The sequence below is a fragment of the Schistocerca gregaria genome, chromosome 1, assembly GCF_023897955.1.
Source record: "Schistocerca gregaria isolate iqSchGreg1 chromosome 1, iqSchGreg1.2, whole genome shotgun sequence".
NCBI classification, from domain to species: Eukaryota; Metazoa; Arthropoda; class Insecta; order Orthoptera; family Acrididae; genus Schistocerca; species Schistocerca gregaria.
In genome coordinates, this window is record NC_064920.1 from 512,596,405 (window position 1) to 512,619,228 (window position 22,824).

Here is a 22,824-nt window from a genome sequence, read left to right on the forward strand (position 1 = left end):
AAATGGAAAGGCGACCGCTAACTATAAGCGAGACAACCGGTTTGAAGTCCCTGTCCGGCACAAATTTTCGTTGTTGCCATTCAGTTATATAGTCGATGGTTGTCCGCATTCGTAACCACGTATACAGTTCATGTGGTGATTCGATGTTAGTCGAGAGTGCTTTTAAGCCATTAACGGGGCTCCGGAGTGCCGTTGGGCACACTATCGTGTTCAGCGCATGGCTCTGACCATCGTGCTGTATCTACAGCAGCAATTCTAACAGCAATCGGCATCACAGTGACACAACGAACTGTTACAAATCGGGTACTTCCAGGTTATTTCCAAGACATACGCTCTTTATCGTGCACTCCACTTACGTCAAACCAGTATCATTTGCGACATCACTGGTGTCAAGCGAGAGCTCATTATAGGGCACGGGATAAGGTCTGTTGTGTTTTCCGATTATAGCTGGTTCTGCCTCGGTGCCAAAGGTGGTTCTGTGTGGGTTAGAAGTAGGTTAGCTTAGGGCGTGCACCCATCCTATCTGCGAGGCAATTATGGTCTGGAGTGCGGTTTCTTATGACAGCAGGAGCACTCTTGTGGCTTTCCAACGCACCCTGACTGCAAATTTGTACATCACCTAGGTGTTTCGACCAATTGTGCTGCCTTACATGAACAGCATTCCAGGGGGTGCTTTCCAACGCTCGCCTAAGTACCGATGTTGAACCCAACATGCTCTACATAGTGTCCGCATGTTGCTTTGGCCTGCTCGATTACCAGATCTGTCTTCCACCCAGAAAATATGGGATATCATCAGATGACAAATCCAGCGTCATACACAAACAGCCTTAGCCATCTCATAATTGACCGAACGAGTGCTACAGGTATGGAACTCCATCTCATAAACTGACATTCGGCAACTACACAAGTGCATGCACGTTTGCCTGCTTGCATTCCACATCTTCGCGGATACACCGGTCGTTAATGTACTAACATTTTACATTTGGTATTGCTAATCTCGAGCTTATATTAACCTGTGATCCTGCAATGTTAATCACTTAAATATGTTATCTACACAAAAATGTGACCGAAATGTGGTGCAAATTTTTTCCGTCAATGTTTATTCATTCCTGAGGTAATGAAGACAACTTGTACGTTTCGGTCTTAGAACCTGCCACTGGGCAAAATTCTTTTATAACTCTCGCTTTTTAGCAATCGATATTCACAAAACATCAATTATTTGGAACACGTCACAAGCAAACTTTTCGCAAAATCTGCTACGCCAACATGAGTACATCTCTTGTTTCGTTGTAGCTAATAGGTTCCCATGTCACTGAAAATGTATATTCGGGAACAGATAATACCTAGATACTCCAGCGTGCCACTTTTGGAGAGATATTTCTTGCTGGTTGGTACAGATATGTTGACAAAGTGACTGTTGTTGGTTAAAGATTTGCTTTCCTTGTGTGCCGTGTGGTATTCGATTAAGAAGCGTAAGAGTCATAAATGTACAACATGATACCTGACTGTATACAATCGCTCAAATGAATGTGTGAGTTCATTTGCATATAACATTTTCTTCCAGCTTCTTTTGAGTGAAATATGAATAAATTATTGCCAACACAGTATTTTCATTACAACGTAAAAATAACAGACCCGATAACACCGTAGGCTACCGATTCCGCTTTCAATTTTATTAGCGTTCTTCTGAATGAAAGTAATTTTACGGTGATACAGTACCTGTTTTATTTTCGAGAATATGTGAATGTACGTCATGAGAAGCACAGAAGTTATATCACACTGTGAGTGTAGTTCTTATTTTACACCGAGCGATGTGGCGCAGTGGTTACACACTGGACTCGCATTTGGGAGGACGACGGTTCAAGCCCGGGTCCGGCCATCCTGATTTAGGTTTTCCGTCATTTCCCTAAACCACTACAGGCAAATGCTGAGATGGTTCCTCTGAAAGGGCACTGCCGAGTTCCTTCCCCGCTCTTCCCTAATCCGATGAGAGCGATGACTTCGCTGTTTGGTGTCTTCCCCAAAACAAGTCAACCTAACCCTACTTGAGAGTACCAGAATTCTAACCAGTAACGAGTCGTTACATGATGTCGTTGGACTGATTTCAACTCATATATGTATAGTTTTCGCTCTCGTCACTTGCCTCAGTTAGTTGTTCATTTTCTTCATGGATTAAATTACGTTAGCGTTCAAATATCGACAATAGCATTAGAGAAAAGACTTGTAAATAGTTTCTGAGGGTGGCTGAAAAAACGTTCATCATCGCCCGGGATAGTGGTGTAATGACTACATCCTCCTCAAATACTGCCACTTAATGGCGATAATTATCTTCAACTTATTTTACAGCTAAAAATCAAAGTATATATTGTTTTGCTAGCGAGAAACAAATATTAAGCAGAAGCTGTGCATTTGCAATGAAACAGGCAACGTAAACATTCAGCTGCTGTACAAGATGTCTCAGTACTTGGACAATAGATAACATACACTCCTGGAAATGGAAAAAAGAACACATTGACACCGGTGTGTCAGACCCACCATACTTTCTCCGGACACTGCGAGAGGGCTGTACAAGCAATGATCACACGCACGGCACAGCGGACACACCAGGAACCGCTGTGTTGGCCGTCGAATGGCGCTAGCTGCGCAGCATTTGTGCACCGCCGCCGTCAGTGTCAGCCAGTTTGCCGTGGCATACGGAGCTCCATCGCAGTCTTTAACACTGGTAGCATGCCGCGACAGCGTCGACGTGAACCGTATGTGCAGTTGACGGACTTTGAGCGAGGGCGTATAGTGGGCATGCGGGAGGCCGGGTGGACGTACCGCCGAATTGCTCAACACGTGGGGCGTCAGGTCTCCACAGTACATCGATGTTGTCGCCAGTGGTCGGCGGAAGGTGCACGTGCCCGTCGACCTGGGACCGGACCGCAGCGACGCACGGATGCACGCCAAGACCGTAGGATCCTACGCAGTGCCGTAGGGGACCGCACCGCCACTTTCCAGCAAATTAGGGACACTGTTGCTCCTGGGGTATCGGCGAGGACCATTCGCAACCGTCTCCATGAAGCTGGGCTACGGTCCCGCACACCGTTAGGCCGTCTTCCGCTCACGCCCCAACATCGTGCAGCCCGACTCCAGTGGTGTCGCGACAGGCGTGAATGGAGAGACGAATGGAGACGTGTCGTCTTCAGCGATGAGAGTCGCTTCTGCCTTGGTGCCAATGATGGTCGTATGCGTGTTTGGCGCCGTGCAGGTGAGCGCCACAATCAGGACTGCATACGACCGAGGCACACAGGGCCAACACCCGGCATCGTGGTGTGGGGAGCGATCTCCTACACTGGCCGTACACCTCTGGTGATCGTCGAGGGGACACTGAATAGTGCCCGGTACATCCAAACCGTCATCGAACCCATCGTTCTACCATTCCTAGACCGGCAAGGGAACTTGCTGTTCCAACAGGACAATGCACGTCCGCATGTATCCCGTGCCACCCAACGTGCTCTAGAAGGTGTAAGTCAACTACCCTGGCCAGCAAGATCTCCGGATCTGTCCCCCATTGAGCATGTTTGGGACTGGATAAAGCGTCGTATCACGAGGTCTGCACGTTCAGCATGAACGCTTGTCCAACTGAGGCGCCAGGTGGAAATGGCATGGCAAGCCGTTCCACAGGACTACATCCAGCAACTCTACGATCGTCTCCATGGGAGGATAGCAGACTGCATTGCTGCGAAAGGTGGATATACACTGTACTAGTGCCGACATTGTGCATGCTCTGTTGCCTGTGTCTATGTGCCTGTGGTTCTGTCAGTGTGATCATGTGATGTATCTGACCCCAGGAATGTGTCAATAAAGTTTCCCCTTCCTGGGACAATGAATTCATGGTGTTCTTATTTCAATTTACAGAAGTGTATAATTGCCATCTAAAGATAAATTTGAAAGACGGAGTTCAGTGAGAAGTAAAAACAAGTTTGAGATTTGTCGACAGTGTTGCAGTTCTGTCAGAGAATGGATAGTGGCTTGAAAAGAGGTTAGAGGATGAACGTCAACAGAAGCAAAACAAGATTAATGAAATGTAGTTTAATCAAATCATCTGATTCTGAGAGGATTAGGTTAGTAGATGAGTGTTGCTACTTGAACATGAAAAATACTGACAGTGACCGAAGTACAGAAGACTAATCATAACAAGAAACGCTTACGCGGAAAAGTGGAATTTGTTAACACGGAAAATAAATTTAGGTTTTAGGAAGTGCTCTGAAAGTATTCGCGTTGAGCCTAACATACAAGTGAAACGTGGGCGATATACAGTTCAGACAAGAAGGTATTTCATTTAAGAATGGAGCTACAGTACATAACCAAAAATCATATCGGTTCATCGAATAATAAATAAGTACAGATTTGAAGTAGGGAGAAAATTGATTTATGGCGCTACACGACTGAAAGAGGGATCCGGTTGACAAGGCACATACTGACAAACCAACCCTTTTAGACTTAAAATACAAAAGATGTATTTTTTTTCTTTTTTATTCGTTTTTTAGACATACATTGAGACACGACATTGTGAAAAAACGAATAGTACATATATTAATTGACCACATGAGGTGTGCTTTCAAATGGAGCCACTGCACACAAAATGTCGTTTTTTTTAGTGGTAAGGTAAAATGCAGACCCTTCTGCCGGTACACATCGGGCTACTTGAGAGAGAACCTAATTCCACCTTATCCTGTGAGGTTGCTTGGGCTACAGTGTACACTATGCCTTGAGAGGCCATGTATCGATTGATAACTTGCTGCTGTTGTATGTTTTTTTCAAATGGAACGACAGTTCTACATTTTCATCACTAAAGCTTCTGGACGTCCAAGGCTTTCTGAACAGTCTGATAAACATTAGTTAGCATGCTATCCCCAAAGCGAGGACACTGTCTCCCGCTAACACATCATCACCACTTCCTCTGATACTGTCAATCTATGATCCGGCATCATAAGAAACCCATTCCAAAAGACACGCCAGAATTTCCTCTTCCTTTATGCTGGGAGTGTACATCGTGAGAAAGTGGTATTACAACAACCTGTCACAACTAATCATGTTACCCTTAGAGCCGCAATGATTTGAAACAGATCCTCCACAGTAATAACGAAAATAAAAATATATAAATTTAATTATTATTGCAGTAATCTGAGAATAAATTTGAAGAGGACAGCTTTCTGTACATAATCCATGCGCAAAACGTACCTTATAGAGGCGAATTCAACCACTATTTCAAAATAAAAGATAATCGTACACCGCATACAAAAATGGCTCCTACGTTTCCTTGTCTAGGATTTGAAACATATGAAGTAGTTCAAGCTGCAGATGCTAGAGGGCAGCACCTACTGCTGACGAAATTTTGGCAACATATGTAGCTACTACGCATATGCCACGAAACGAAATCCTAGATGGCTTCAACCTCGCCATTCGAGAGGTTTAAGGGATCGTCTATTTGTTAATAGAGGCAAGTAATAGGAGAAGAATTGTAGTGGGAGCTAAGGCTTGTCTACAGTAAGCAAGTTCAGATTGATATAGGTTTGGTTAGTTATGTAGAGACGAAGAGGCTTGCACAGGATAGATTAGCAGGAAGCAGGATAGGCAACATGAAACGAGTCCCCTAAATGAAGAGCACAATAACAACACGTTTTGTAGCTTCTGCAAGACAATTGGGCTTTCAGATTGAGTCGAAAGCGTCCCATTAACACGCGACAGAAAAGAGGTCATCACAGGTGATGAAACGGCGCTGTCACTTGTTACTCCAAAGAAATTCAGTTAAAACGCTATCCTCTGGTGGGTGTTTTGCGGCACGCAACAGAGCAGGTGACAAGGTGAGAGAATTTAGCGGCGGTTGAGGCGTGTTTAACAATTCACCACAACTGTGCACTGGCTCTCGCGGCACGCTAGGCCGCCCTGGTAGCAGGTGGAAACAAGTGAGCGTGCGTGGCAGGCGTGGAGCAGTGCACGTAAAGCAACCGCGCCTTTGTCTCTGCCTGCAGTTCAGCTCGAAACAAAGCATGGGGCTACTTAGCCACCACTACTCAGGTGTTGCCTCTCTCTGTGTCCTTCTTCAACACGCACGCGACGCTCTGTGTTTACAGTAGTTATGTGCGTGCTTGTTAGTGTTTTTACACAAACAGTGTGTGACCCACTTTCTTGCTTCTGAGAACTACGGGCATCAAAACCTACAAGAGAGAATGGACGTATTTCCAGCCATGAAATGGTTACAATGGCTCTGAGCACTGTGCGACTTAACTTCTGAGGTCATCAGTCGCCTAGAACTTAGAACTAATTAAACCTAACTAACCTAAGGACATCACACACATTCATGCCCGAGGCAGGATTCGAACCTGCTACCGTAAAGGTCGCTCGGTTCCAGACTGTAGCGCCTAGAACTGCACGGTCACTCCGGCCGGCTTCCAGCAATGAATTCGGCTGATTAAGAAGAAGAAAGCAACTTAACTCTGATGGTATTTATACAGACTCGTGCCGTCGATACCATCAACAATTACTGGGTAAAACGTAATAAAACCAAATTTACGATCAAACCGCAGAAACAATAAAGTTGCCATATCATGGCTCAAGGAGCTCTGTGGCATCGGAATGCACACTCCAGCTAAAGATTATACCTAGCAAGGGATAAAGACAAATGATACGGGGTTTCGTCCAAAATGAACGGCAGCATATCCAAGCCTTACGAAATAACAAGTGGCACCTACTTTTCCAATAATATTCAGTTACAGAAGCAGGCCGGCCGCGGTGGCCGTGTGGTTCTTGGCGCTGCAGTCCGGAACCGCGAGGCTGCTACGGTGGCAGGTTCGAATCCTGCCTCGGGCATGGATGTGTGTGATGTCCTTAGGTTATTTAGGTTTAAGTGGTTCTATGTTCTAGGGGACTGATGACCTAAGGTGTTGAATCCCATAGTGCTCAAAGCCATTTGAACCAGTTACAGAAGCTTCCATACGACTGCTCAAGTTGTTTCGTATAATCTATGAATTGAAAACACACCGACAGACTTTCAGAAAAACATCATCCACACGGTCCCGAAGATAGTGTAGGCAGACAAGTACGGCACAGTCAGCTTAACGGAACATTCATTGAAGTTGCTGACAAGATTGAAATAAAAATTAGGGGTCTGTCAGATGGTTTCGGTTGAAAGAACCAATAAATCGTTCAACCACCAGAAAAACTACGCACTGATTTCACTTGAAAATAAAGAATGAATAATTCACTCATTGTGCAAAACAGTAGTGGACTGCGTCGGTTGCTTTCTTTCAGTTGCTTCCTCAGATCGTAAATGAATAATTCAAACTAAAACCGAATGAGTCGATGGTTTTCTAATAACCGATTGACTCGAGTTTTTTCATTCAGCTGCTCTCATCGCTTGTTTGTGACAATTTGGTGTTTGTTGCATAGCGGCATCATTTTGAAGCAACTTGAATAGAAGCAGGGTAACAGAACAGTAAGAATACATAGAGGACATACGCAGCACAGACATAAAAACGGGGCGAAACGCAAATATTCATTTAAGCGACAGTCACTTTACTAGACGTGGACTTCTGGCCGTTTCAGTAGTAGGTTTGCCAGACTAAATTGACGAAAGTACTGAACAATGCCTGGCGAAAGGATATTCTGTGCTGAGGGCTGGAAGTTAACATAATAAAACAGTAAACACTAAAAATTATCCGAAGGCCATTACATAAATAATGGAAACCATGGTATATCTTGCGATAATGCGACAATATGAAAATTCCACGATGTGTTTTGAACCGGAACGGAAGCGTGTATCGGCATGCCAACATAAAATAGGGTTCCAGAACAGGAAGTCACTGTAAAGGTTTAAATAAAATCCGTGTACATTTATTGTGCACGAGTACAAATCGAACAAAAATGAATCAAAATCAGTGTTTCAGAACAATCCCCGAGGGGGATTGCCAAGTGTGGGAAAGGCGTTGAATGCGATTGGCATTGCCATCAATGTATGCCACATTTCACCGAAATGCCGTGAGAATATTTTGTTTGCAAAGCGTGTCTCGCACAATGGAATACGTTGTGGGACGAGGTGCGAATCGCATGGACTGAGGCGTGGTGAGAAGGGTACGTGGAAGCGGATCCGTTTTGTGTCAACGTCACACAGAATGTTTGAGGCGCTGATACCGAGCCATCCTCGCAAGCGGTCGCAATATGTCGGCTGATTTTGGTAATGTTTGTCACAGCTTTTGGATGTATTTACTGCGAATACGGTGATGACACACTTTTGCACGATATACCATAGTTGCCATGACTTATGGAATGCCCTTCGTATTTTTTATTGCTAATTACAGCGTTCAACAAAAAAATTTTACCTTACATTGTGTTGGAAAAGGTCATTGGATGTTGTAAAGTTCCAATTACAACGACTGCACAACTCTGCTCTTACCACACCGACACTCAGTTTGCTTCTAACATCAGACCATAACTGAATCAAGTGCCTGAAGACGCTTGGCACATGGAAACACCATTACATTCTTGATGTACTTCTGTGTGTGTTACTTGATTCTTCTTCTTTTAAAGACGGTTTCTAAAAGTACCATTTCGTACGTAGAAGAAGACTTTCTGATTTTTCCGGAGTTATATTTAGTATAGGCTATACAGGTCTCTTGCTATAAACTATAACGATATCATCTCACATACGCATCACGTTTGATGCTTGTACATATTTTCCGCATTTACGAAATACTTTTCCTACAACCACATAACTGAAAATCTTAATAAAGATTTTTCGTTGTCAGACCACTTTTTAACAATAGCTGAAGTTGCGGGGGGGGGGGGGGGGGGGGGGGCAATAGCGTCATTCTTAAATTTATTTCGCTCAACCTCATGTAGTATTAACATTTCTTGCTTAGCGTATGTTCCGAAGAAACAATGGCTCTTACGTCATTCAACATCCTCTATTAACGTGACAGTTGTATTTCACAATTACACAACATTTTGCAAATCAATAAATAAACTAGTGATACGTATGGAATTCTGAAAATACTGTGTGTGTTTGTGTGTGTGTGTGTGTGTGTGTGTGTGTGTGTGTGTGTCTTGTTCTTAGCGTAAGTTGGTTTAAGTAGTATGTAAGTGCCAAAGAGTAAATCTACGAAGTAATCCTAAGATGACAACAAATTTACGTCAAATGGATCCAAGTTTTGAAAAGGAAAGCTAAATCAGAAATGTGTATTAAATAACATTTGAGCATACTGGACTTAATATTTGTAACAAATTCGCGTTTTGTACTGCTAATCGTGGAACCTACGAAAACGACCTGTCCTACATTCATAAAACGGAGAAAGATTGTCGGTTATAACAATTCGCCGTTAATACAGTATAGTTTCACCTTCAGGCATGAGGTTTTAATTTATTATCTATTTAGTGCCGACACTCTTCGTAACATATTTTGCAGACAGTTTCTCCACATGCCACTGTGTATATATGAAAAACTAGGCTGTAGCATATAGTTCAGGAGATATTACGTCATAAACATTATGATACCTGAAAAACTAACTTTTAATTAAAATGGTGTACAGTAAAACTTCACCATCAAGCATGACGATTTAATTTATTACTCTTTTTTACTAAACCTATTCGTACCAAACTGAGCACAAATTAGCCAGACTGTATTTATCCAGTATTTCATTACGAGAGATTTAGAGAGATCCAACAAAATTCACGCATAATTTCAAACGTTTCCTAAACATATTCTCGCTTACATGCTTAAAGTCAAGTATACATATCAACTCATTTGTAATCAGACCACTGAAACTGTTTTGTACACGACAGTTCCATGTTAAAAAGAATCTGGGATTTATTGTTGAAACTCTAAATCATCTGTACGAACGTTTCGTTGGGCAGTAGTAGCAAATATTGTATAGGGCTTTCGCTGCGTCTTAAGTATAGCATTCACGATAAAGAGGTATGGTAAGATTTTCATTGTCGTACTCGTAACTCAAGCGAGTAAACATACAAACGAATACGTGACCTGTCTTAACGAAATCGTGTGTCTCCTGAGCAGTGAAGCATTTGGATGGGGTCACAGTACATGGTTTACAACTCAAACAGATGAAGGAGAACGTCATGAATTCCTGGCTAATGCTGTATGTCTGTTCCATGGTTACACTGAATTTAGGTGAAAACTCTGTGACGCTCTGACGCTGTTTTCTCTGCACTGAATTTTTAGTTGCTACCAAAGGAAAAAAAATATATTTGCCCAAACATTTGAAGAAAATTATGCTCCTCGTATTACGGCAGCTGTTTAAAATCGGACAAATCTCTTACCGGTAAGATGTTGTTCTTGGCTGACAATCACTTAGCAGTTACGTTTATCATATAGACAAGAATACACACCATCCTTCTACTGGAAATTAGTGTTAATTTTGTTTTCGACCAATATATACATCAGCTATTCGTATTAAGCACCATCGGTAGACTATAAAAATAGATAATTGTTTAATTATATGTATTTCATTTACAGACGTCAAGTGTTTCCTCGCAGAGTTTCTCGTAACAAACTATTTATGAGGCTATTATGTTTTGCTTTATAGACCAATGCTGATGCGTGGTACGAATAGGTCATGTATCGTTCATGGAAAAAAATAATAATTTTGAAAGGTAGATAATACAAGTCCTTATCTACATGATCGACCTAATCGAACCAGTAACCAAGAAAGAGCGACTGAAAATATTAATAACATTTAGCATCGTGCTGGCCCTCGACGAAAATGGGATGAATTCATTTAAAAATCCATTTACCATGCGTGGGATAAGTTTGAGAATCGATTGAGCGTCACGTCAGTTCACCTAGCTACAACTACCACGGTTCAAGAAGAAAAGGAAAGAATATCAACTATAGAACTAATGGAAAGTCTCCAATGAAGCCTGAAAGTGTTGGGTCATGCCCACGCGTGGCTAATAGGGTGCCTAGGGGATGCAACGTTTTGCGAATGTTATACAACAATTTCATACAAATAATATTAGTAGTTTTATTTCTAGAAAGCAAATTGACAATACTTAAGTTTACTACAGCAAATGTCGCAAGCAAGAGGGGACATGAAAACTTTACAGTTCTTGGTATACATCGAGACCAAGGAATCTCTTGATACGGATCACGACAATCTGACAGCGTAGCACTGATCATGTTGCAGACTCCCGACGACCTGAGAGGCCGAGGCTAGCAAGAGCGTCGTTTTTATTCACGTCTTGGGTCCCATTCCGCCTACCATCGGCCGCCGTTTCCTCACCGCCTTTTCTAGTCTTGCGTTCCGCATCTTCGTTTCGGAGTTTGCGGTTACGCTAGAACATAAAGATATTGCGCAAGAGAAAAATTATACACAGCATGTGTCTCTTTCCCAAGACCGCCGTTTATTCCCTCCTTATTGAAGGCATCCCATTTTAATAATTAGCCGTTCAGTACTGTCATATGTTTTTAGGCGGTTGGGCTGCAGTTACCTATCGGTATTAAGTCTCTAACGAAAGATGCGTCTAAAGAAAATCTCAGTGACTTGACCGAATGTAAATATACTTCATCATAATTCTCTAAATTCGCGCATTGTAGTACACGAAGTGTAAAATAACATATTTAGATTGGAGAAATACAAGTAGCAAGTGAAAAAAATAATAAAAATTGAAGATAGGCGTAAATAATAAACGCTTACACTTGCGCTGTAATCTACTTAGAATAATCTACTAAACTTCTGTTTCATTTTTATTATTCCCTTCTGTAACAGATGTTTCGTTTTTTACTCTGTGTTTCTACTTATGCTGTTTAATTTTTTAGTCTTTTTCTTTCTCGTGTTTTATTACCGCGCAATTTTACGCGAATATTGAAGTTTGCTGTTTCAGAGACCATGACGGGACCATCATTTGGCTCAAAAAAGCGTAATAGGGCCTGTATATAGTATTAATCAGGTAATATGAGCAGTTCTGTATGATTGGTGACCATGCTGTGGTGTCCAGGGGAGTCTTGTCGTTGCACAATCTTAAGTTGTTGTTGTTGCAGATAGAGTTGGAAAAAACTTCTATTTAGTGTAATGAATCGGCAGCTCTCTTTAAATGTGGATAAGCGTACGATCATAAATATAACTAAGAGAAATATCTGCATGTTATCTTATTACAAGATTAGTGGTGATCCATTTGAGCAGGCATGAAAAGCGTGAAAAATTGAGAGTTAACATTGAGAAACAATGTGGTATGGGACGATCACATAAAACAGCATTAGTGAAGTTGAATATAAGATAGATCTGTTAGAAAAATACTGAGTAAACACAAGACTAGCGCGATGAATTCTAGAGTGCTGTTTCACTGTTTGGAGTCCTTATTCAGTAGACGTGAAAGCAGGCATGTTGTGCATTCAGCGACGGGCCATTAGCATCATCGCGGCTCGATTAAGTCCATACGAAAGCACAACAGAAACATAGGAAACCGTGAAAGAAAGACGACGAAGGTGTAGCAAAACCATGTTGGGTAAATAATGAGAACCTGTATTCGAAGGAGATTGTGGGAGCAAAATCTGGCCATCTTACGCAGGCACCATGAACATAAGAGACACTGTGAAACGAACAGAGACAGGTAGGCATTTTCTCTGGCTCAGTGTGCAAGAAGGGAAAAGAAAATCGATAATATTGGTACGGTATTCAGAAGCATTCACTATACAGTGGCTTGCTTGCGTATATAGGCGTATATAGATCTAGATGTAGTATGTGACAACGGTCTGTTCATGTGAGCAATGTCCGTGTTTGAAGTCTCATCCACATTTCGAAATTTTACTCCCTCTTCATCTGGATAACTGTTTGTCTAAGTCATGCGTTTCTACAACATACTTATAGCAGTTAAATACTGTTTTCCAGCGCTGCCTGGCGCATTCCAAATTACATATTTCGACTACATTTCACTGCTGTCACAAGGAAAATTCATGAAAATTAAGAAAAGTTAGACAGAGACAGAGACATATTGACAGATACACAGTGAAGGAGAGAGAGAGAGAGAGAGAGAGAGAGAGAGAGTGAGAGAGAGAGAGAGAGAGAGAGAGAGAGACGAAGAGACTTCTTCTATAATACAGAGCTCGTAAAGACAAACGTAGCACTGAGCGGCTTCGTAATGACATTATTTTCCTCTTAGTGGTGAAAATAATTATTTGAAAGTCTCGGTTTGTGCTTTTCAATAGAAATGACGCCGTCTTCGAAAGACATGCGTCTGGAGGGAAAGAAGATTAGTGTTCCGTCTACTTCGGCATCCTTAGGGATGGAGCATTACTGAATTGTGCAAGCATGTAGCGAGATATTGAATGACATATTATTGAAAGAACCATTCTAGCATCAGCCTAAAATGACTAAGTAAAAGCAGGAGTAACTGTAACAGTGTTGCAACGTTACACATCCAAACGAAAATGTGTTTTAACTGATTGGTCACTTCAGCACGTAAGAATTAACATATCTCGGCAACTGTTCTCTGATGTCACAACAAAATAACATGAAGGTAAGTTTGTTTTACTCTCTCACGAACGAATATTATCCATCGTGTTAAAAACATGAAGCGCATATGAGGACAGATTTAACATCGTCTAATTACGTTGCAAAGCGAGTCACAGGCGTAGTTAAATCATGCTGCTGCCTTGCGGGCGTTCCGCACTTGCTTCGCGCTGCAACTTCACTCACGTGGTCTGTGAACTGTGACATAGCTGGATCTTATCGTGTCCGTGGAACGAAACTTCATAGCCACTATTTAGTGCTCAAGAGGAAGTTTATGATCACTAGACTTTCCGTTAGTACCCTGGTATAAACATCAAGCCGCTCTTCAGTGTCTCGAGTAGAAAGGCAAGTAAAACCGATGCGCTCCTTAATCGCGGCGTCCACATTAAAGCTGTTCGAGAGCAATAGGCATTCTCGGCATCCGGTTTCGCCTTCTTCTTGCCCAGTCATCATCGCAAACATTTATAGTCAGTGCACTTAACATGCACAGCCAGGCAGATTATGCAGTTTCCAATCGTCGGTCGTGGCGACACGAAACTGGCTGAAATGGTGTTTTGGTGTATAGAAGAAAGGGTTTCAGTAGAAAAAGAACAGCTCACGGGAGCCGTCTGTGTACGTTACTTTATTATATTATATTATTATATTAAGGTGACGATATTGAAATTATGACACAAGCCGTAGCCGGGGATTGAAATGAGTGGCGACAAGTGAAAATTTGTGCCAGGCCGGGATTCAAACCCCGATTTCCCACTTAAGGAGAGCTGTCGCCTTAGCAGTTTCGCCAATCCGAGCACACCTCACTCCCAACCCAAATTTCTAACTTGTATCACACTACATACGTTGCGTCCCCCGTGCATTACCCTTATTGGCCGCTGTCTCAAGCTGATTGCCGGGAAAGTTCGGACGAAGCGCACATCTGTGCTGAATGATTTTTAACTGGTCAAGGTGCCTACATTTGTAGTTTTTCTCTGTTCTTCCGGACACCATCAAGCCCCCCCCCCCCCCCCACCAAATGAGGAATAAGAATAAATATTCCCTTCGTCATGGCGAATTTGCCTCGAGACTTTAATGTCGATGTGATCGATTACTTCCACAAAATGTCTTCGTTTGCTTCTTAGATCATAATTTATCTTACTTTTATCTGGAAGTTAAACCAAGCATAATTATTAAGTCACAACTATTTGCTCGTGGAATTGGTAAGTTACGCTCTCATAGTCTAATATTAGTTTTCTAAAAAAAACTCTTGAAGTATACTGCGAACAGAAAGTAGGAGCTCTTAAAAACTGCTGACTCCTTGTGTTCATGGCCTGTTGTCGGGTGGTCTTATTGATCTATTTGCTGAAAGGTACGTGATATGTAAACTGTAACTTTGCAGTCGTTGCTGCAGTAACACAGAAAGTAAACACTATGAAGTTCACGGCGAAGTAAACTGTCCTGCCCTAACAAACGTGCCCGTTGCAAGATCGTGGAACAGTCTGCCTACTGTGGAAAAAGTTGTTGCCCGCCAGTTTTCCAAGAAGACGCAAAGCATTCACAGACGTCGTTGGAAATGAGTAAATTTTTCTAAAGGTCAATAAAACTGGGGAAAGTTTAAATCAGTTTTAAGAAACTACCGGCCGCTGTGGCCGAGCGGTTCTAGGTGCTTCAGTCTGGAACCGTGCGACCGCTACGGTCGCAGGTTCTAATCCTGCCTCGAGCATGGATGTGTGTGATTTCTTTAGATTAGTTAGGTTCAGGTAGTTCTAAGTTCTAGGGGACTGATGACCTCAGATGTTACGTCCCATACTGCTCAGAGCCCTTTGAACCATTTTTTTAAGAGACTGTCTGTCTCTCATGTAAGATTCGTAAGGCTCGTGGCCTTCAGATTAACGAGGAATGTGCTCAAGAGACAAGAAATTAAAGTCAATTTGCTCTTTTTAGCAATGCTCTTCAGTGGACAGCATAATTGTGACACGTTGTGTTAAAATGGTGACATCTGTGCTGTATCGTTCTTTTACGACCACAAGATGAGACAGTGCCACTTGCTGTTTGATTAGTTTTGCTCCATTTCTATTACATCGTGACACTTCACACCAGTATGAAAGAAATTACGATAACGCAGCACACAGGCAGTACTACATCGTCCAGCGATTCTAGTGATCACAGTATGTAAAAGGAGATCATATGACACGGGTTTATCAGGTTTAAAGGAAATTTTAGGTGATGATATCGTGAATGCTGATGCAGTTAGTGCCTCCGCGTGTCTATCTATTTTACACCTATGTTACTTTAAAAACACTCAAAACAATCCATATTTACTCTCAGATTTTCGGGGACATTCATTGAATTAATCACCACTAGACAAAGTAGGGTATGTCGCAATTAATTCGTTTCACAATTGGTCGTCAAACAGTGGAATTATAAGGAAGTACGAACATGCCCAGTTCACACTGCCGGTATACTAAATCCTAGCAAGTTATATATTTCTGTCAGACTCTTTCACACACGGTAAATGTATGCAGACGATGAAATAGTTAAACCGTCACTATCCATACAAATACGCCTCGTACCATTCTGAAGCCTATCTATCTCCTGAAACAGGGTAGGAATACACGTTTTCTTCTACATACCGATATGATTTAGAACGAATATTAAACTAATGAATAATGTACATATAGCGAAAAATTCCAAATATGAACTTTACTTTTAGCTCATATTTTCTGAAAAATTTCTCTTACTTATTGTAGAAGTATCTCCTTCGATTGCTTACAATTTAGAGTCTTTTGTACAAAATATTTCAGTCATAGCTCCTAGATAACAGTGACTTCACATTACTTTCGTTGACTCATCTTCAAGATTACAGCAAATGCTGAGAATTAAATAAATTATACCAACTGATCAAAGAAACATTACTATTTCAGTTCTTTACTTATATTTAATAATGTACAAATAAATTACTAGATGTTGAGGAACGGTTTTTAATAATAATCGCTTATCACAACAACAAGATAAATGGGGTCTTTGAGACTCTTGTCTTCAGTTCGTAGAAAGAAGACATCACTCAAAAAACTCTTTGCAACACATTCGTAAGATATAAAAACTTTGCACTTATCTTGACTCTGGTCCTTAAATAACTGTTAACATGTGATTACAATTTTTCGGGTAGTCGCTGGTAACATGCTCCGGGCAACATGTAAAGTTCTTCAAACTTCGCTAAATTACTTCATGCATTTCAGGTCAACATTTAAATTTGTTCACATTAGGTCAGAGGACGTGAGACATCCTGGACATTATGTCCCACAAATACGCGAACGCCCAACAGTCTGAGACAGTGAAACGACAAATTACCCTTTTAACAGGCTTTAGGCCATGCGATTGTTCCGCCTACGTACTTCTTGAAATGCTTTCTGACATCTTACAACTCCTCATACTAACTCACAGCTCACACTAACCCGCATTCTATTGAAACATAGTTATATTATCAAAACATAATCGTTACAAAGGAAATGAATTCCCCGCCAACGTAGCCTAATGATCATTTTACTGAGACCCAGTTGTTACGCTGTATTAAATCTCTTGCAAACCCCTTCCCCCCTTCAGGTAAGTGTTCGCTGTCCTACAACAACAATTTAATGAATCATTGGTAAGGGAAACTCTGTGCTCCTGCATCCTTAAACCATTCTCAAAAGATTTTTGTACAAGTCGCTATCAGTTGCACAGTGTAGACCTCTATTCCATCGTAAATACATTACAGAAAAATGGCTACATCAGCGTGTAACACCTCAAGAGGACTAGATGGAAGAAGAAAACCTCAGTCATCTTTATAGAGGATATAATACTCGTATATGATGTTCGCTGGGTGACTGAAACTCATACATTGTCACTTAACGATATTAATACATAAAATTCCTTTTCACGTATGTTAGATGCCTTTTTGCCCCTGTGGCTTAAGTATATTGTGGTAGCGAGGAACCTCACGACAAGAAGTTCAGAAACAACGAACTGTAACCGTATTCACTGTGTTCACACATGAGAGAATAGTGACACTTTTCCTACCATGAATTTACTGTGACTTCTTTATATCGAAGATTTGACTTTTTGGGATCAGTTTTCTTGTCTCTCACTACAGAGTGTTTTTCTACTATATCGTTGAATCGCTTCAAGCATAAATATTACCACGTAGATGCTCCATCCCTATATCTGTCTGCGATGTCTGAACGAGATGCTGCTTGTTGGTATAACTAACAGATCTCATATGCTATGTGTACTGAATAGATGCACCGAGATAGTATTTATGACTTGGTGAGAAAAGCTAGTAGAAAGGAAGATTTTTATTTACATATTACGGAAGATAGAGAAATTGCTCTTGCTCATAATAAACACCTTAGATAGAAAAAGTTTTGGAAAACATCGACTTGTATTCTAGAGTTAAAGGATCAGTTTCCTAGTTTATTATTAATACTCTAATGGTAGCCTAGCAGGTCCAGAGAAACGTGTCGTGGATGATATCTAAGAATTAGCACGCTGGTGTTAACACCAGCTGTTCGTCGCAATTCCTCCCACAATTATCTTACGAACAATTATTTTCGATTATTAGAGGCCACAGGGCGGCTAATGATCTAATTAGAAACGCATACCCATAGATGCAACGGAAGCGAACATGTACCACCGACTGTTCCATTGTCCTGTGTGAGTGAAAGTGCGACAATAATTAACTGCGACGGATAATCAACGTGTCTACACCCATGTGTCACCTACTACTCTCTGCATGTATCTTTCCAATGGTAGTCCGTAGTCAGACATCCCATTTCTCAGATAAAATATCGATTACTATTTGACATACCTGCCTCGAGAGTTGATTAGTAACTATGAAGTAATGGTCAGGATAATTTTAGCTTTGTAGCGTCATTTAAGCCATGGAGTGAAGGGCAAATTTTAAATTTTCCCTGGAGTAGAAGAATACGTCTTTCAGCTATTATCTAACTAGTACCCAAACGCGCCTATATGAAATCGACGTCGATGTGGCTCTCATGACGCATTCCGTTAATTACAACAACATGTTTGTGGTGCGCTGTTAGTGAAAAAAATCGTCCTGCCGCGCTGACTATCGAGTATTTCTTAATTTATTTTCTTCTTCTCTTCCATTTCTTTGTCGCAAAGCAAAGATGTTGCAAACATAATTAAAACTAATTTGTTTCTCTTTTCATCCTTGGAATAAGCGAAAATGAGTGGAACACACCGAAATAAATTTTAATTTCAGAGATAGAATTTGAGAGTGCTATATCAAGAACCTCCCGTGCAGGTAGAGGGAATGAAATACCACTACTAATATGAACGTGTCCTTGAGGTAGATTACTTCGCTTTACATTTTTAGTATTTCATTGTGGAAGAAAGCGATAGTATTATAGACGCGATCAGTTGGACTGCGATGAGAGGGAATATAGGAACGAGTATAGCGTTACAGTATGAGTCATTCAGACGTATTAGTAAAACTTGTTTTATTGACCAATGAACCCTGATCATAGGACCGAAATTTAAACCTTTCATTTAGCTAACTGGTGTCCTGCGATTGAAATGGTAGCGGCCCCAGTACGACAGTTCGTTGTGCGTTTACCGACCTGCTGTCAGCTAACCTGTAATAGCGGCTGAGTGTACGACGGCGGCACAACAGTGTGTTAACGGAATACATACCACGGTGAAAAATTAGCAACTGTACATATCCTTGTGTATACACTGACTTGAGAGGTTTTAATATCATATCTTCCTGATTTGTCAAATAGCAGTCTTGCATGCAATGTAAAATTTTCCCTTATGCAGTAACTTTATACTTTAATAGGCGATCACACGATATGTATCTCCGTGTATGTTCGAAAGGAAGTTAGGATCGAAGGAAAATAACGTCCTTCGCCGATATGGATGACTGTATGCTAAACGACTTATTGTTTCTACGCGCTGTAATGGCTGGCATGGCCCGTCTCCGTAACTGAGCAGTGCGTGCGGATGATGCCATGAGGGGAATCACGGTTCTATTTCCGTCATTGTTTCCGTCACTGCCAGCGATATTTCCTAGCTTGGAGAACTGGCCCGGGATGCACTCCACCTCTTGGTGGCTACTGAGGAGCTATTTGACCGAGCAGTAGCGGCTCCAGGTCTGCTAACCTGACAGCGGCCTGGAGTGCTGTATTGTGGGATGACACGGTGGCCGGTCGGTCCCTACGGCCCCGTCTGCGGCTAGAAGGGCGTTGCTTACTAAATGGCAACTCGATAAGAGTAATGAAATGCTCACGAAACGAGAAATAAATTTCAGGACCAAATAAATGAGTCGAATTACAGTATTAATGATAAATGTTTGGAATCTGTCACAACATAAATAACAGGAGGTAACTCTAGAGAGGGTTTAATGACTGGATGGAAAACGTGGTTTCGAGAGAACTGAAGGTACACAGAACAGCTACATTCATGGGGAGAGTTCTCTTGAAGGGCCACCACAAAACTGTCAAGGAGATGTATGTAAGTACATGCGGAAAGAAATAATCTCATGTCCCGTCAACATCATGATAACTACAGGACTGCAAGAGGTCGGGCCAAGGAACCGGCAGCGAATCTACTGATGGAAGCATCCAGTTATGAGTGATGTAGGGAAACCATGGGAAATCTTCCTATGAAAGTAGAGCAATAAACACCACTTTACATTATTCGTTCTTACCGGTTCCGATTTGATGTTGCGAATTACGGTGAACCATAGATATGCTGAAGGCTTGCTTACTCTCCATTACGCACAATGACATTGATCAAAGCTTCTTGGATGTCACTCACTCTGTGGCTGTACTGGCACTCTGTTCACATGCTCTGAAACTACCCAAGCTGACTGTGAATCCCATTCCCATGGAAACCCATAAGTATGCCGTTGACCACCAAGCTTTCAAAGACATACTTGGCTGTAAATGACCTTAAGGTATCGCGATTTATGTATGTAATAATTTCTCATTAAGTCTGTCACGTATGGAAAGATGCGAGTTCTTCGAGAACCAGAGAATTTAGGAGATGTGGGTAATATGAGCCTGAAATCTCTTTGACGATAGCGTATTTAGCGCAGTGAGCATCTGATTTATTGGAAGTGTCGTAATTACTACTACAACCTAAATTTGAAAAGAATAATAAACAATAAAACAGTACTTTGACGAGAGGGAGGGCTCTAAAGATACAGCGCTAGCTCAAGTGAGCCTTTATCTATGGGAATTCCTGAAATCGATTATTGTGATGCAGCGAAAACGTGAGACGTACGACTTTCCTCGTGAATTCTAGCTCCATACATGAAACAGCGCGATACTTTGCCCAATTTCGTTACAAATTAAAGGTGTGGTGACGAACGGGTGTTTACGCAAAGATTCGAAATGCACGTTACGTATATTTAATTGTGCATACCCGACTTGAAGTTTGTAGTTTCCGGTTGCTTACACAGTGGAAACATCTTGGAATCGTACATTAATTGCTAACCGTATATTTAGATATAATACAAAACTTGAAAATATTACTGTCAGAGGACGGAACGATATCAGTTCGTTTTTCTTCACGTGCTCAGAGAAGTAAGTAGCACATTGAGGAATCTTTGGGGAGTGAGGTATTAAACTAATATAGTATACATAAGACGTATTCTCAGTACAGATCATAAATACGTTTTTGACATTAAATGTTTAGAATCTGAGTGGGTAGGAAACTTCTTACATTTTAAGTAATACATCCATTTTGTAGTCTGTATACTATAGCCATTCCGAGTAGATGCCAGTCTCGTGGAGAAGTAATCACTGTCAGAGACAGAGGCGCGTGAGTCAGCAGGTTGCGGCCAGTTCAGAGCCTTACACAAGAGCGTTTATCCACACGAAATTATCATTGTTGTCAAAGCTAATGCTGCTATAATACCCTTCGCAGGAACCATTTAGTGTTGTGCAACGATCCTGCTCCTCAAATTGTTAGCTCAACGCTCCGACATTTACCGAGCTTACGGAAGCCAGTACCTGACGGAAATCATAGCTGAATCCTTTAACGACAATGTCACTACAACAGCGGTGGCCTGCAGGCCTGGTACATTCAGTCAGTCTCACACACGTACACACACCACTTCCGTTATGTGCCACACTGCGGCGCTGTCGACATTTATACTCACCTCTGCGGTAATCCTGCCCTCGCAATGTCCTCCAGTGTCAACTGCGCGGAAGATTAACTGGCGTGCTTTCACACACGGCTGTGTTGGACGAGAAGCACCGTTATAGTTCCTAGTAGAGCAATTAGTTTTGTGACATCGAGAACGCCGGTCTCTGAACACAGCTTCGGACTTTGAGACCGTCCACAGCGATGTCTACTTATTTAGCGTACTTAGGATTAACTTTTACTTTAAAGTGGTTCTGGTGGTACGACACACTTGTATCCAGTATAAGGAAAAATTTACTACCTCCCTGGGGCGTCTTACAAAATTTGGTGGAATAGGAAAGTAGCCTTAACTGACTTGTATACTTTCTACTTCTGGAGAGGCGAATGGAAACTATGATTCCAGATTAATATTGAAGGTTTATTTTTAAGACTACAAACACTGATAGCAAGTATGTAACGAGTTACAACTCTCCCATTAAAGTTGTTTATTTTTTTGGGAAAATGTTATTTGTGTGTGTGCTACGACCTAGGCATAACACATGGAGTTCAGAGAGCGATATTAAGCGTCGCGAGCAGCGAAGTCAGCTGTCTCCCAGTTCTATTTCCTCTTGTTGAATAAAGACACAAATTCACATAAAAAATTCCGCGACCCGTGTGTCAGGTTAAACGCCGGCAGCCGCCCTAAATGGTTTTTGGCGCCTGTGTACCGTCACATACTTCCAGAGGCGAGCCGCGCTACAGGCGAGAGGTTCCGACTCGTGGCGTGCGCGGACGCTCGGCAGCGGAGGTGCGTGCGTGGTTGACCACCGACCGCGCGCTACTGAAGCTCCCGAGGGCGGAGCTCGGCGAGCCTTGGGTTTCGCGCTCCTCGCCGTCGACTGCAGCCGACGCCCTCCGACGCCACGCGAAGCGACTGCGAAATAGCGGCTCGCCGATTTCTGCGCATGCGCTGTCGCGCCGAGTACACCGACAGTGCATTATGCGCGAGCATTTCTCTCTCTGTTTCTCTCCCTGCTCCGCTCAAGGGCAATGAGACACTAACATGTCATAAGTAGGCTGCGGACAATATCTGTCTTCTCCGTCGTGAGCATAATTCGTGTACATGATCGGGACTCGCACCAAGACAGATACAAATAGTGTGAAATCTGTGGATTAGTCTGTGATCACTGTCGATATGACTTCCTTATTTTTA

At 42.0% G+C, this 22,824-nt stretch overlaps 1 protein-coding gene across 2 annotated transcripts in view; it reads right to left on the minus strand.

Moving 5' to 3' along the window:
* LOC126354481 (acid sphingomyelinase-like phosphodiesterase 3a) overlaps positions 1–22,489 on the minus strand; it is a 1,087,830-nt gene extending 1,065,341 nt beyond the window's left edge. Inside the window, exon 1 of one of the 2 annotated variants that reach the window (XM_050004208.1) lies at positions 21,649–22,489. The gene's annotated coding sequence lies outside the window, so the exon portion shown is untranslated. The remainder of the gene's footprint in view (positions 1–21,648) is intronic. The other variant, XM_050004201.1, reaches the window with a different exon arrangement.
* Between the last annotated feature and the right edge of the window lie 335 nt (positions 22,490–22,824).